We start from the raw sequence: 15,468 nt of genomic DNA, 5'->3' as shown, positions 1-15,468 counted from the left end.
TTTTAAATGAACAAGACTGTTGTTACGGATTAACTTGATGTCTCCCTCCCACAGTAATGTCCAATTCCTTCCGTGCCTTGGACGAGCTGGGTTCGTCCACATCCTCAGCTCTACCAACAGTACTTTTCATTTTCTAGCAATGCCATGGATGAGCCTAGGTTCCTCTTTGCTTTGTTGTGCTTTTAGTAGATGGCAGCACACTATCTATGGAGCAGTGCAAGAAGCGAATTTATTCTTTACAAATAAAGCAAGTACAAGTAAAACATGTATAATGGCGTCCTTGAAAAAAATTTCCCCATTTTTGGTCAGCATTTGGGATAATAGCGTGGCACAGAAGGGGTTAAAACGTGATGCAGGCACCTAATAACTAATGATTAAAATAAACAAAGCGGGCAATCAATGCTTTCAAGTCCCACACCAATTTAATGACGCAGTAAAGTGCTGTGTACACAGAGACCCTATGCATTTCCTTCTCGTATAACTCATTACACATAGGAAACATTTTTCAGGTAACTAATTAGCTATAAACGAGGCTGCCTTGAACCAAATCATTACAGCAAAGCACGGAACACAACGATATGGTGGAGGCAGAAGTCAAGCATATGTTCTACAAGCCCGGGAACACCGGCTATATTCATATGCACATCCTCTTCATTTGCTAACTGCAGTTATTATTGTAGCACAGTTTACTAAACCGCTGACCAAACCAAGAGCAGGCATAGGTATCCCTCTTAGAATCTCTTTACTTGGAAATTACACAATCTACCAGGGCTGCTGACAATATTGGCAGCTGAAGTCTGTAAAACAGCGCCAGCATGTTGCTCGCATGAAACTTTCATAGCAGTGCAGCGCCACTCATCGTTAACAGGTCGGAAAGCAAAATTGGAAGCATGTCAAATGCACATATAGGCTACACAGCAAAACGGTTGTGGGGATCTTTGTTATCGAGGGGACAATTACAGTTAATTAACCACCCCCCTCCGTGCCCTAATCATGCCAGTGTCGCTGTGTAACCTTGTACAGGCTTCTTGTACACTAACAATTTTCCATAGCCACATGCAAAAGATACAGTTGCTGAATGGACGATTTTTGGCCATTAGCAACTATACTCCATCTTGCCAACTACATTCAGTGCAGTGAAGCCTAGCGCTCATGCGCTGGCCAACCAGTTACGAATGCTCTGGAGAAGGGAGGGGGGGGGGCTTGCACATTGCGCACCACTGATCATCTCATGAAGCTTCCATTCAGCTGGCACCATGAGGGGGGAAATCGGGAGGCAGACAATAGAGCAGCCCTTCCTCTGGTTGGCTGATTCAACCTGTAGATTTTGCTGCACCGCACGTAGTTGGCGAGATGTAGTTGCTTGGCCTGACAAAGCTGGAAAAAAAAAGAGGAAAAACAACACATACACAGGGAAATTTTTTTTAAATTCCTCCTTTTATTAGCAATGTCACCTGCAATGTGTGCCAACCAGTGTTCAGCTATGTAGGTGGAAGATATAATTACATTCGAGGGGAAAAAAAGGAAACAAAAAGAGGTCCGAACCTGCTTAAAAATCGAAGTACAGCATTTTTCTTTCACTGCCGGCCGACCGCCTCTTTAGGGAGGAAAATAAAAACTCGTGAACAGCCTACGTACAATGCAACAATAATAGGGTCACAGGAGTGCTGCACAAGTTACACATGCAGCTGCACCGTTTGCTGCTTCGAAGGCCTGCAAGTAATCCACCCCAGCAGCAGCTGTGCACACACGTACAGCATGACAAAATGAGCGCACACCATTTCACCACTGCTCAGCCGGTGGTACTTGGTTGTCTGAAGACCACAAACTATACAAAACCAGTGCTGGGCTAGCAGCAGTGGCTACAAAATCTCGTGTGGTGGCCCTCTTTAGGCATCTGGCCTATCTGTAGCACGCCGTCTCTTTATCCGCAACACAGAGTGGCTCCGTAATACTTGAAGGGGAGGGGGAAAGAAAGAGGTGCACGACTATCACATCCTGAAAAACCGCCCGACATCGAGTGGCCATGAACAGGACTCTGCAACCAACAACGGACAACAAAGTGAGAAGCCTTTTTTTTTCCTTTCTTGCCCCCATTTTGTTTTAATGTACAATCAAATGAATCACTCACACATACACGCAACACACAAAAGCAGCACACAAGCGCCATAAGGAAAATAGTTCATTGACCACAGTCGGTCAATACACATCATTCGTCGGCGAAAGAAAAAGTAAAGCCCAGTAGAGAAATCTCAAAGCAAATAGCCAACATTGCCCATCTCTAGTCTCTCTCCCCCCCATCACCCCATACCTGCCCTCAACACCCATAAAAACGCATGTTGCTCGGTGTTTTCGGATGACGCTGGAAAGGCAGATCGCAGCACAAACAAAAAAACACCAGTGTCATCCGTGCATGAAATCATTCCTATCCGAGCACCGGCCGCTGTCGGAACATTGCGGTTTTTCGTTTCTACAACAATAATGTAAGCTACTAAGATGGGCCTTATAAAAAGGCTGCTGATGGCCCTAAGGTTGTTGATGTCATTGCTATATTTGAAAGGAGTTGCATGGTGGCAGGAATTATATACGACCTTCACATTGCGAGAAAAAAAATAAAAGGAAAAATAAAAAAGAGACTGTCACTGCTACCCAAACCATGCAGTGTAAGCAGCTCTGAAGCAAATAAAAATACAGCTTGTGCCGAGCCTCCCAGGGAAAAAGCGAGGAATGTTTTAACAGAGGCAATGCACAAAGACCAGAAGCACAGTTAAGATGCAACACTGCACTGCAATATTTGCATCCCTCCTTGCCAAAACTGATGCAGAACAAATTTTATAACGGAAAAAAAGAAAAGGGCATTCATTTACAAACTTCACATAGCAGGAATGAGAGATAAAAAAAATCTGACCAGGTTACGCAAGCAGGAAGCAGCCTTCCAAGCACTGGACACTGATTGTGCCTTATGTCCACACCTCAGCAAGGCCCTTCATTGTGAAGCCGCCTGAATGGTGCGAATGCGGAAAAAGTAGGCACCTTAAAGTCTGACTAGACCTGGTACTGGAGAGAAAAAAAAAAGGAACAGAGAGCACAGGCTGAAATGTTAATAGAAAGGCGAGTTTCAGCTGCGACTTCCTCAAATCCCAACATATACTCCAGAGTTCAGACTTTAAGATCTCCAGCCGGGGTATGCCCTGCTGCCCAGAGATGGTGCCTGTCGAACAGAGGTTATATGGCAGCAGGGTGGCATGTGCATGGGGAAAAGAAGCCACACATTTATTTCTCTACCCCTGGTACACATGAGCGCACACACACACAAGAAAAGAAAAAAAACAAAGAGAACAGGGAGGCATAAAAAAAAAGAGGAGAGAGCTGCGTGAGAGACCGAGGGCAAGAACAGAGTTAAGCAGTGGCAGCGGCAGTACTGGGGGCCTGTTACGACAGCGGGGAGTAAGGGAATGAGACTAAAGAAAATAAAAGGGGCCGGCAGGCTGCCATCCTCCCTCCTCCGTCTGGTCGCCGCCACTGTCCTCGCTACACAAGGAGAGACCCGTGTGTGTTGTGTGTGTATGTTCGATTCTTCCTCCAGCTCTGCCCTGCTCCCCCCCCTAACCCTTCTTCTAGGCTCCTCCCTCTTTTCCCCCTTGGTAGTAGTAGTCCCGTTCGAAGCAGCTTCTGTCCACCTCCACTCCTCTGCTTCCCTTGTCCTCCCGTGGTCGAAAGGCAGTCCTGGACCGCATAGAAGTCGTCGCACACTGCAAAACATGAAGGAAGCAAAAGCAAACAAGGTCTATTGGTCAAAGCTTGCTCGCAGCAAACAGTGATAAAATGGTCACTGACTGGCCTACGGACCTTTCCAACGAGAGCTCCCTGGGCAGTGCCATAATGCCCTCTGGACTTTTGTAATCATGCGCGAGAACCCCCGCAAAAGCACTGCAGAGGCAACCGTGCATGCCTTTGTATTCCCTACCAACAGTCTAGAGAGGAGGTTCCACTATAGAAAAAAATGTTTGCCATCATACTCAGTGAGGTTGTTTAATTACTCTTGGAAAAGTAAAAATATTAAAGGAGGAAATTTATGCGGCCCGTTCTTTGTACTGCGAAGAATTTTAAAAGTTCTGAGGGGGCAATAAGTTAAAAATGTTTGTTCTTTTATTACAAGCCACCAATGCAATAAATACATTTTGGTTTTAAAATTGTATGCCACCCTTCATTCAACATGCAATGAATATTCATTACGCAATGGATAGCAAACAGGCATCAGCCGCCACGCCAGCTGCTCCATTAATGTTCTGCTGTGAGGCCAGGGTTCATGTGCAAGAACAGTGGAAAGACGTGCTCTTTGACAGAGACTTCAATTGTGACACAGAAGTGTTGGTGTGGGACGAGACTATGCGAGCTTCATCCGCCTCAGCTGCACAAAGAGCACCCATGTTTATGACTGTTCCGTCATGCATACCTTTACACAAGCACAACAAGCTCTAGCATCAGCATTCGATAGTCAATTGCCGCAATGACCGGCAACCTATGTTGCTGGCAATGACTGCAGGCTAACACTGCCTCTAGCAACACAGCATTACTGCCACCACTGGTACAAAATATCACGGAATGTTGAACTTCAACAAAACACGCAAGTCAGAGCTAGGCCCTCCCCACACCAGCGTGACTGACATGAGAAACTTCTTTTTCCATAGTAGCAAAGTCAAACATGGAATAATAGGCGGGTGCTGCGAGTTTTCTTTCCATGCCAGGAATCAAACAGTAGCTGAGCGATCACTTGGCCACTTACAACATTGTTGTACAGTGAAACCCACAGATCGGTTATAACAATGAGAAGCTGCTTCACCATCAACTTTTGTATGTTTTCTATGGTGACAACCCGCTTGTTAGAATGCTCCTATGCCGCATTATCGGTTCTAACGATAATGCGGCACCGGCCACTGGGTGTCCGTGCCGAAAGGGAATGCGAAATCCTTGAACAGACAGAAGAAAACAAGAAATTAGAGCGGCTGCACGCCGCCATGCACTCTTTTCCAGCCTTCTCCGCATCGCGACCCTCGCGCTCTCTCCCGACTCCCTTCCACCCCTTCGAACATGAATGGGCTGCCTCCATAGCTCTACGTGGCGCCACTCTGAAACACGAATGGACTGGGCCAACTGTGCTGATAGCGTACAGATAGCACTGGGCTCTGCTCCCACATTGCTCGCTAGCCCCTCATTCTGTGCAGTACTGCTGACGGATGAAGTCGCTCGTGCTAGTCTTTGTTGGGTTAGTCCAAGTCGTTCCGGGCCCCATGGTTTCTCAGCCTCATTCGACTCGCCCCCAAAACGAAAGACGGCTGAACCGCATCCTGCATTGCCGGTGGAAAAAAAGCACACTGCTATAGATTTGGAAACAAAATGCTTCTAACCAATGAGGTAATCGTCGCAAATGTGCTTTCATCGGATAGCGACGGCGACGACAGCAGCGATGCGATACGGCAGGCTGCTTTAATGTTTTCCTCACAGCAGGCCCTGCAGATGATTCAGTCCCTCCGGGACATCGTTTTCGCGAGATCTTCACGAGAGAAGGATGCTTACTTTACTTCGCATGAAGTAAGCAAACTGATCGACCTGGCGTTTTCTTGTGCAAGCCAGTGAGAAGTACGTTGCGAGATGCTTATGGTGATGATGCCCCAACGTTTCTTCTGGATTTCTCAAGCTGAGATGCTGCCGCGGCAACCATCTCGCATTCTTTAAAAGGCTCCTTTTGGGTCCACCTAAGTGATGCATCAGTGGAGCTTGCACACCACTTGCCACCCGTGACCCCGTTTTGCAGTTATATAGCAGTGCCATTCTTGAAAGCCAAAAGCCTTCTTACATGCGATCGGAGCACGCAGGAAGCAGAGTTAAACAATTGAGTCAACACAATCAGCAGCCAGATGGAGGAAGGTGGTGGGGAGGGGCACTGGCCTCCCCGCCATTATAGTTTTCTCACAACAGCTCTGCCATCCACGTATTCCGATTTTGTTTTCACGTAATCTGGTTATAACAATTATCACTTACAACAATAGAATTTTTGTGGCAACCAATGCTTTAGTTAGAGGCACCTTGAATATTGCTATAAGTGGGTTCGACTGAATACACATACGCGAATACATGTTTTGAGCTGCACCGTAAGTAATCCAAAAGCCATTCCCACGTTATCTGATCAGTGTTGGCAACAAGAATGACGTAGTCATAACTAAACACCGTGGTCGGAGCAGGAAGAAAACAGGCATTTGCTGTGCACGACACAAATGCTTATTCCCTAATGAAGTTGTTGCACATACAATTAAAGATGACAACATGCGCACGACCTGACAGCCTCACAGATCTACTGCTGTTAAGATTATGATATATAAAGGGTAAAAGAACATCGGGCTGCCACATTCATCGCCTTCAGCCGGTAAAAGCTTGCACACTACAGTAAAAGCTCTAGTTCGAATTCCGCGGGGATGCTACGAAAATTCGAATTATACAAAATTTGAACTAATGAAAGTGAGAGCAAAAATCACTTAGCTAAGCGCGTGTATAGTCCGACGTAGCATGAGGGCACGAATGCTCCGTCACGTTGGCAAGAACAATGTCTATAGTTTGATGCACTGGCGCAGCCAACGCAACCCAGGAGTGGGACTGCCCAAAGTCATTTCGGAGCAATTTTTGGAACAAGTAAACTGCGATTTGGAGCAGTTTGGAGAAGACAAAATTGCATTTTGGAGGAGTTTGGAGCAGACAAAATTGCATTTGTGAGCAGCATGGAGCAGACTAAATTAATTTTGGAGTAATTAGGAGCAAATCAAATTTTATTTTGAAGCAGTTTAGAAAGCAACCGAATCTGAATTTTGGTAGAATAATGGAATATGGCAGCACAATTGGAAACTATGACGAAACACAGAATAAACCATCACGAAGCGCATAGTAGAATCGCGCTTTGTAGTTATCGCGTACAAGAATATGGAATAGTGGGTCGAGCAGTGGCACGGCGCATGCTTTTCTGTAAAGCCGAAAACATCGGTGGAACTAAATATTCCTGCATCGACACGCTCATGGTGATAGCGGAAAATGTTCTCAAATTATGCAGTCCAATCGAACGCGGTAAAATAATTTCAGGGTCACTATATGTCACCGCAGACCCAGATAGGCCGCAGTAAACTTTGGGCGGGTATAACGTAAAACTATTCCAAACTGCTTTCATTGCAATACCAATTATATGGACACTACAGTGCATTTTATTGCGATAGCAATCATATGGACACTACAGTGCACTTCACTGAGATAGCAATTAAAGGGTCACTCCAGGTGCATTTTTGCCGTTGCCGTGATGCTCCGTATAAAGTCCAAGGGCAATAACACCGTGGCCGCGCGCCATATGTGCGAGTGAAAGCACACGAGGGGAACAGACGATCGCAGCTCAATCTGGCGCGCGCGTCTTTGTGCGTGCTGTGTTCTCACCGCTCAGTTTGCATTGAACTGATTCGACAGCATGAAGGTCACTTTGCTCGCTGCCGCTCTCGCGCTTGCTCACGGCAGCAGCAGCCAACGTCCGCAGACACAAAGTGTGATGTGTTCATGTTTGCTTGTCCACGCTGACACCATGCTTGCTACACAAATTCAGTTAGTAAGCCAATGTCTATAAGTTTATAGGGCCGACAAAACTACTATACTTCGTATAACTGTCTAGTAATTTGCTAGATGCCATTAGTCTGTGCCATTAATCCGTGCTGGATGAAAATGGCTGAGGCCTCGCCCATATGATCGTAAACACACACCAGAATAGTTTTAGGTTATACCAGCCCTGCAGACAGAGACGCCCGCCCGCTGCGGCGCGTGCCTCCCTAACATCTAGTTCACTCGTAGCGCCCTCAGCCTACTTTTCGTTGTTTTGCGGCGCAGCAAGGGAGCGCCACGCCACTCGGCCTACTTTACCATATTCTAGTACACACTAAATACAGCTGCCCTGGCCGTTCTGACAGCAGTGACAACAGCCGGGATTGGCCGCGCGTGCGCTGGCCACTTGCCGGAAGCGCCTAAAAGTCCAGTTTCATGAGCGCGAAAACTACGAGAAACTGTGCACGAAGCGCCGTCGGCGGTGCGCAGAATGTGGATGGCTGTACTCTTTTTCGGAGAATGAGTCCGCTCACTGTTCGTGGCCACTGCCGGAGTACACATGACAAAGCCGTTCTGGTGCAGCATGGCACAATTTCGGTCAATCTTCCGTCTTCGGCACAGTTTGGCGCATGAAGTAGCGTTTGTATCAAAATGGCGCAGGAGTCCCACCTCTGCGTAACCGGACGTCGAGATGGCTCTTGCTCCATCCGCGTGTTCCTACAATGATAGAGGTGCCCACGCCGTTTCACCGACAGTCGCAGACAGCCGTTCAAAGCAGCATGTGGGTTGGGGATCGTTCTGCGCATGCTCCGAAGAGAGCAGCCGACAGTGCACGCGTTGATGTACGAGGGGACGGCATTTCAGCTGGTGCAGTGCAAGCGGCGTAGCGTGACTGGCCACAAGCGACGCTTGCCTGCATACAGAGAACGTCGGGACTATAAACGCGCATTTATAGTTGACGTTCTCAGCGCGTGGGCAAGCGTCGCTTGTGACCAGTCACGCTGCGCCACATTTATAAGCCATGCGAGCGCCTACAGGGGTACCACTGAAAGCCACATAGCGGCGGCTGTTGGAACCGCAGGCAGTCCTTGGGCCGGAGACGCCTGCTTTCACTGCAAGCATGGCTGAAGTGCATGCGTTCGCTTTGCCGCTTGTGCGCGTCTAGGATAGTTACTTCTGCGGTAACAGTGTGCGCAAGGGAATCGCACTGTACAATAGCGGACACGTGTCCGACGTCACGGCTGTCTGGGACGACATTGTCTCCATACGCGCCAAGTTTTTGTCGCAGACGAACATCAACCAGCTTGCCTACGAAGTGGAGCTCATGCTAAGTATGCCACTTTCATCATAACGTCCCGGCCGCATATAATGGCTTCAGTTGTTGACCCGTCAACCAACGTTCTCTATGCATACACTTGCTTCGTTTACATGCAGCGTATTTTTTTTACAGTAGGTTGAGGGAGCCCCGTTGTGCCCACGAATGGTTCGTACAGGTGCGGCCACATGAAAAGCCAGCGATGGTAAAGCTTGCAAGACGAGTTTGAGAAAAATAGCGCATATAGGATTCCCGCCATAACTAAGGGTTGATCGTTTTTATGCTTGCGTCTTACCACTGTCTGCACAGCACGGATTTCACGTGTTCTGTCGTTGAACAAGCGAGGTTTCAATGATTTCAACGAGAGCACGCGAGTGTGATATCAGAAGAGGCCATAGCTGAAGATTTGCCACCCTGGTTAGCCAAGAGCATATTGCTTGTATATTTTATGTTATTTTTAGTATCACCACCATTTTTACTCGAATCACCCTCGCACCCAAATGCAGAATTAAAGCGCAGGTTGTATCACTTGATGTAGTGGCCTGAGTCTTAATACCTCTTGGAAGTGCCAGGCTTGGTACGTTGGTACACACTTAGAAATATACTTGGAATGTAAACAGGACTTCTCGGATCGTTTATCTCTCGCCATTCAGACAGTGTTGGCTGCAGATGCGGCTGTTTTTCGATGGCTCCCAGGGGTTCCCATCCTCTCTAGGAGAGCCCATTAGGTTACAGAAAGGTGCAAGAACCAAGCAATTAAAAAAAAATACATTGACGCAATACAGTCGAATCCCCTTAAAATGAACGCTGCTACAACAAAATTTCCGCCACAACTAAGATTTTCCGATTCCCCGTCAGCTGCACATAGAAAGTAATACAAAAAAGGTCTCTTCATAACGAAGGTGTTTTATTCGGTATTTCCGCTTCAACGAACTTTTCGAGAACGAAATTGGAACTGAACTGAAATTGGAACTGCCGAGCAGTCAAATTAGAAGGCCCTTCCAAAGCTGTCACGATCGTACCGCTTGAACGAGGTTTCCGCGAACGAAATCAAATTGAAAGTACCGATTTACGCCACTGCAATCCATAGCCATGCGTGGTCATCACGCGCTTGCACGGGATCACCACAATTGCTGCTGTTTTCTGTGGTGTGTGCACGGTCGGAACGGCTACACCAACGAAGAAGCGTAAATTTCTCTCGAGGAGAAGGCACATGATCGCCAAGGCAGAAAGTGGAAGGAAAAAATTTCGCAGTTTCGCCCGAAAGGTGAAGCATTGATTGCAATAGCAGATTAGTAGACAGCTATACGAACTAAGGATAGTAGTTTTATCCGCCATATAAACTTGTACACATTTGCTTTTACTGACTAAATTACCAAGCAAGGTGTCACGCGTGCACAGGTAAACATGAACACATCTCATTCGATGACCACGGAAACTCGGTGTCAACACGCTGGCGTGAAAAGGCGCGGCAATAGCAGCGAGCGAATTGACCTCTGTGCTGTCTCTTGCTTCAACGCGAACTAAACATTGAAAGTACTGCGCACACGACTCTACTGGCACACTTTGTGCACGTTGCAGATTGCCTTCAAGATACGGCGGCCGCGCCGCAGCCGCTGTTGTCAACATGATGCCAAAGTCTCGTCATCTGGAGAAAATGACAACCCGCTAGACACACCAACTCCGGAGAATGCGTTGGAAGTAATGGATCCTTTTGACCTCATCTTAAAGGTTATAAGAGCCCACGACAATGACATTGCGATGGCTCTTTTAACGGACTGTGAGACTCGCGTAACACTTTTGCTTGCCGTGAAGCACAAGAAATCCAGGCCGACCAACTTCTGGAAATAAAACTTCCGGTAAGTGCAAGCTTGTCAAGCTTGCCGACTTTGTCATAAATATGCAATGAAATTGTGATAATTCAAACCACTTCATTGCGATGGCGCATGTGCCGCAAAATGAGTGTTTCGCAATCGGCCGGGCACACGTGTTGGGTTAGGTGTCGGCCGAAATGTACGAAAAATGCTGTAACAGCAGCGTAAAATGCCTTCTCTTGTGAAGTTGACACTTTATTGACCACCTTCGGTACGTTTCACCTTTGCCCCCACGCCACTGCGAAGATTTCTCGGAAAATGGTTTCGGTTTCGTTCGCGGCTTTGCCGTTTGGCGTACGTATATACATACTAATTTCACACAACGAAGTTCCGCACAACAAGTTTTTCACAAGTCTCATGAATTTTGTTGTAGTGGGACTCGACTATATTAACAGTTTGAAAGCAAATGAAATACGTATATACTAATTTCACACAACGAAGTTCCGCCACAACAAAATTTTTCGCATATCTCATGAATTTTGTTGTAGTGGGACTCGACTCTATTAACAGTTTGAAAGCAAATGCAAGACATGGTACTAAATATTGCTTGTAAACCACGTGCTACATTGAAATCATTTTCAAAGCAGAGACAAAACTACACTGAAGCAACATGAACATATATTCACCCTGCAACGCGATTTATTCACGTGTAAACGTCAATGAATGCGAGAAACGTCAGGCGAACGTCAAGAAGCGGCGAGGCGACCAGCAGTCAAAATCCGGGCAAGCGCAAGCTCGGGGCGCGTGGTTAGCACCAACACTGTGGCTTGCTTGCTGACTGCTTCGTCGTCGTCTTGTCTTCTTCATTACAACCCATTTAATGCAAAAGAATAAAAAAAAAGCACTTGCTAGCACCACTAGAAACTAAGAAAAAAAAAGTTTTAGAATCGACCAGAATGCATGACACAGCTGGGGTAAAGTGAATTTACATTAGTTGCAGACATCAAGGCTTCAAAGTTCAGGCATTTCCCATTACTGCAAAATCATGTTAAGAGGCAATTAAAACGAGGTTGAATGCCCTGTCAAAAGCCTTTAATGATCACAAATTCCAGGTTCTACAGTCAACATGCAGAAAGCGGAGGCGAGCGTACGCCGAATATTCTACACCACAAGTCGCATTTAAGTGCGATCAATAGGTAGAGCAACAGCAGATTCCGTGCAAGGCATGGGTGATTGTGTGACACTTTTCTGAATGTGCTGTCACCTGCTTTTTAACATTGAGCCCTTTGTTTAAAGTGTAAACACAATGATCTCTTCACAGCTTCGCTCCGAATTCTCTGGCTTGGGGTTTCGCATTTGTTTATCAAAGTGGGGCATCGCGTCCCATCAGTAACAACCTAATGTGTATTGTATATCTTCAGGACTGTAGACGAGGCGACCAATTTTAAACGTGGAAGCATTCACTGAAGGTGCAGCGACATAAAGCAAAAAATTAAAACACAGTAATCGCTTCAACACTGCAGTAAACAAAGTGAGACTGCTTATCTGCGTCGAACAGCCACGCCACCGCCACCATCGCTTGTGAAGCAGAACTTGAAACTTATAGAAGTGTGTTCCTGGCGAGTTTTTGTACTTGTTAGAGCAGCCAACTACGCAGCAGTTGTTTCGAGACATCACTGAAGGCTGACAGAAGCGTTAATTCACGATCAAGAACGCCAACATGACAGCACGCGCACAGACGGTGACGGGAGTAGTGCTTGCCAGAGCCCGCCTACGCTTTGCAGTCTTGGCAACAGGCGGCGTTGTCGGCGCACAGGTGAGCGTCGCTTGAGGCCATCCATGCTACGCCGTCGGCTACTCTCTACGGAGCATGTGCAAAACGATCCCCAACCCGTGCGCCGCTTTGAGCGGCTGTCTGCGACTGTCGACGAAGCAGCGTGGGTTCGTTTCAGAGCGCACGGCGCCGGGAAAGCTGCGCGGCGACATCAGCGAGGCCAACGTGTTCCTGTGCACTAGCACTCTACCCATCCACGATGGCGCGGAGTTCGAATTATCAGTGGCGGTGCGATTTCAGTGTGAATTAGCAGGATGCGTTACTGCTTTCACACACTGGTGGATGGACTGCGGCGGCTACTTCGAATTATCCAAAATTTCGAATTATCGAGTTGTGAATTACCGAGCTTTTATTGTATTAATTTAAAGGGACACTAAAGAGAAAAATGATTTGTTTTGTATCAGTAAATTACTCTTCTACAATATCAAAAATGGCACTCTTGCCACGATATGACGCTAGGTAAGGCAGAGAAAGTACATTAACAAAAGACAGGTGGCGATGCACGTCATGGATTTTGACAGTGTTTTCTAGGGCCTAGTTAATTATTTAGCAGTAAAGATAGACTATATTGTGTTCTAAAGGAGTCAAAGATTAAACATGGTGAGTTTCGAGATTTTTTGCTGCGCAAATGTGTTATAAATACGTAACGTATTCTGAAATATGCGACGTCACAGTGACATACCGACGCTGGGGGTTCCGGGCGAAATTCGAAAACTGAAACTTTGACCTTCATTTTCTCTTCTAATAATCAACCTATTTCGAAATTAACGACAGTTTTCAAAGAACGCTTTATCCGTTTAAACTGATTTAGTGTTTGATTTAGTGTTCCTTTAAGAATGCAGTGCAAAATTTAAAAAATTAAATTATGGGGTTTTACGTGCCAAAACCACGATCTGATTATGAGGCACGCCGTAGTGGGGGACTCCGGAAATTTGGGCCACCTGGGGTTCTTTAACGTGCACCTAAATCTAAGTACACGGGTGTTAGTGCAGACAGAATGAATAAATTCAATGCGTCTGCAGCTTTGGCTCAAACCTTATGTCATCTACCCACTCACTGCTCGCCATAGTGGCCAAAATTGCGGCTGTTTGAGCCATGCCTGTGGTCACCGCGGCCATTGTAAGCAAGTGAGCAAACGCCGATCAGAAGGTGCTCAATGGTGACCGCTGTCGCGCGACCAAATATGGCGGCACCCATGGGTATAGTGCTGTAAAGGGCCCATAGATCCACAAGTAATGGTTGAGAATGCTCTAGTGTGGAGGGTCTCAAACTTTCTGGCCTTGGGGAACACAATCCGCCTTCCTAAAGTGCTGCAGAGCCCCTCCCCTCTCCCTCACTAAAGCATACAGAGAACGGAGGGGGCAGGGACTCATTCCTTCTGAATTTCCCTAACTAAAACTAAAGTAGCACCACTGCCAGATTTGAGTATAGCCTCCGTAACTTACAGTTCAAAACATTATCTTTAACCTCGAAAGCCACCGCTCGTGATGAGGAACTCAATACATACACAAGCAATTGCTTTTTAGGGGCGAAGCTCCTCTAGCCGGGGCTCTGTCCCTCATGCCGTGTACACTAGTTCTCATTGCTCCCGCTAGAGGCGCAGCTGTGCTATAATTCAAAGGGCGCCCGCTAGATGGCAGGTGTGTGCAGGTGTGTGCCGCGCTGCCGCGGCGGCGCGGCACTCACATGCACTCCCCGGTTCCACTGCACACTCGGCGCGCGCGCTAGTTAGAAAACACCTCCATGCAGCTACTCATCATGAACACCCCAGAGGCAAAAGCAGCAGCGCGGCAGGCTACCCGAAACAGCCGAGGACCTCCAACTACCCCTAACCACCTAGAGCCACAACAGGGAGCATGCTGCCGTGAAGCTCTCCAACGCGATCGTCGTCATGGCCGTTTACCTGGCGCCAAACCTGTCCAAGGAAGACGTCATCACGTACATCGATACAGAATTTAATTTAAACACGGTCCCTTCGTGCTCGTCGGAGATTTCAACGTGGACTGGTTAGTCCCACACATGATGTCCTGTTACGATCTCTGGTGCATCTCGTACAACTGTAAGTGTCCCACCACCATCAGAGGGACCTGTATCGACATTGCCTTCTCCAACTTTGCATTGCATCCTATAATGCAAGATCCCCTCGCCACGTACTTCACTGACCACAAAGCTGTAATCTTCAAAGGGAAACGGGTCCCAGAGCTCATTGGGAGCAATCCTTCTTTGTGGTCCGTAAAGTAAAATATTATGTATCCAACACATGTACATTATGTATATAATTGCATCGATATGTAAATGATTACATCTCAAGTACATAAGTCTATATTATTGCATCAATATGTAAATAATAAACATTGTGTATATAAGTGCATACAGTAGCCGACGGATTTTTCGGACTCCAAAAATTCGGACTTGTTGGATATTCCGGACTTCATAGATGTACCGGCAGGATTCCCATAGAGCTAATGCATTTTCGCGACCGATTTTTCGGACGCAGATAGGTGCCAATGTTCGATTTTCCGGACTGAATCGCTCGCTCCGAGCCACGCTACCCGATCTTGGAGGCCGCCATGTTGGATTTTCCGCTGGCTTGGCCGGACTTAGCTTCCAGTGCCCCCTGTATAGCCTTCAAGATTAGTACACGCACGGCATCCTCTCGTCTCCGAGGCCATGCCCGCTCTTCCTTGGCCGACAAAATGTTCCAAAAAGCGGCACTTGCTTTTTTTTTTTTTCTGGTCAGCTCGGCACTATCGTCATATCACTTTAAGCGGAAAGTGTCGGTTGCGCCGTACGCTGTGCGCGGGTGAAAGCTTGCGAGGGTCAGCCGGCAACCGCAATTTAATCTCACGCACGCGAGAAAGGAAGGCAGCCGGAGGCGC

General features: G+C 47.2%; 1 protein-coding gene across 1 annotated transcript in view; it reads right to left on the bottom strand.

Moving 5' to 3' along the window:
- Positions 1-1,408: 1,408 nt before the first annotated feature.
- LOC119437181 (ras-related protein Rab-14-like) overlaps positions 1,409-15,468 on the bottom strand; it is a 61,247-nt gene continuing 47,187 nt past the window's right edge. The window contains 1 exon segment of the mRNA XM_037704241.2: positions 1,409-3,752. The gene's annotated coding sequence lies outside the window, so the exon portion shown is untranslated.

This window comes from Dermacentor silvarum, chromosome 1 (assembly GCF_013339745.2).
Source record: "Dermacentor silvarum isolate Dsil-2018 chromosome 1, BIME_Dsil_1.4, whole genome shotgun sequence".
Taxonomy (NCBI): Eukaryota; Metazoa; Arthropoda; class Arachnida; order Ixodida; family Ixodidae; genus Dermacentor; species Dermacentor silvarum.
Note: the sequence above shows the minus strand (reverse complement) of the source record. Positions and strands in the feature narration are given on the sequence as shown.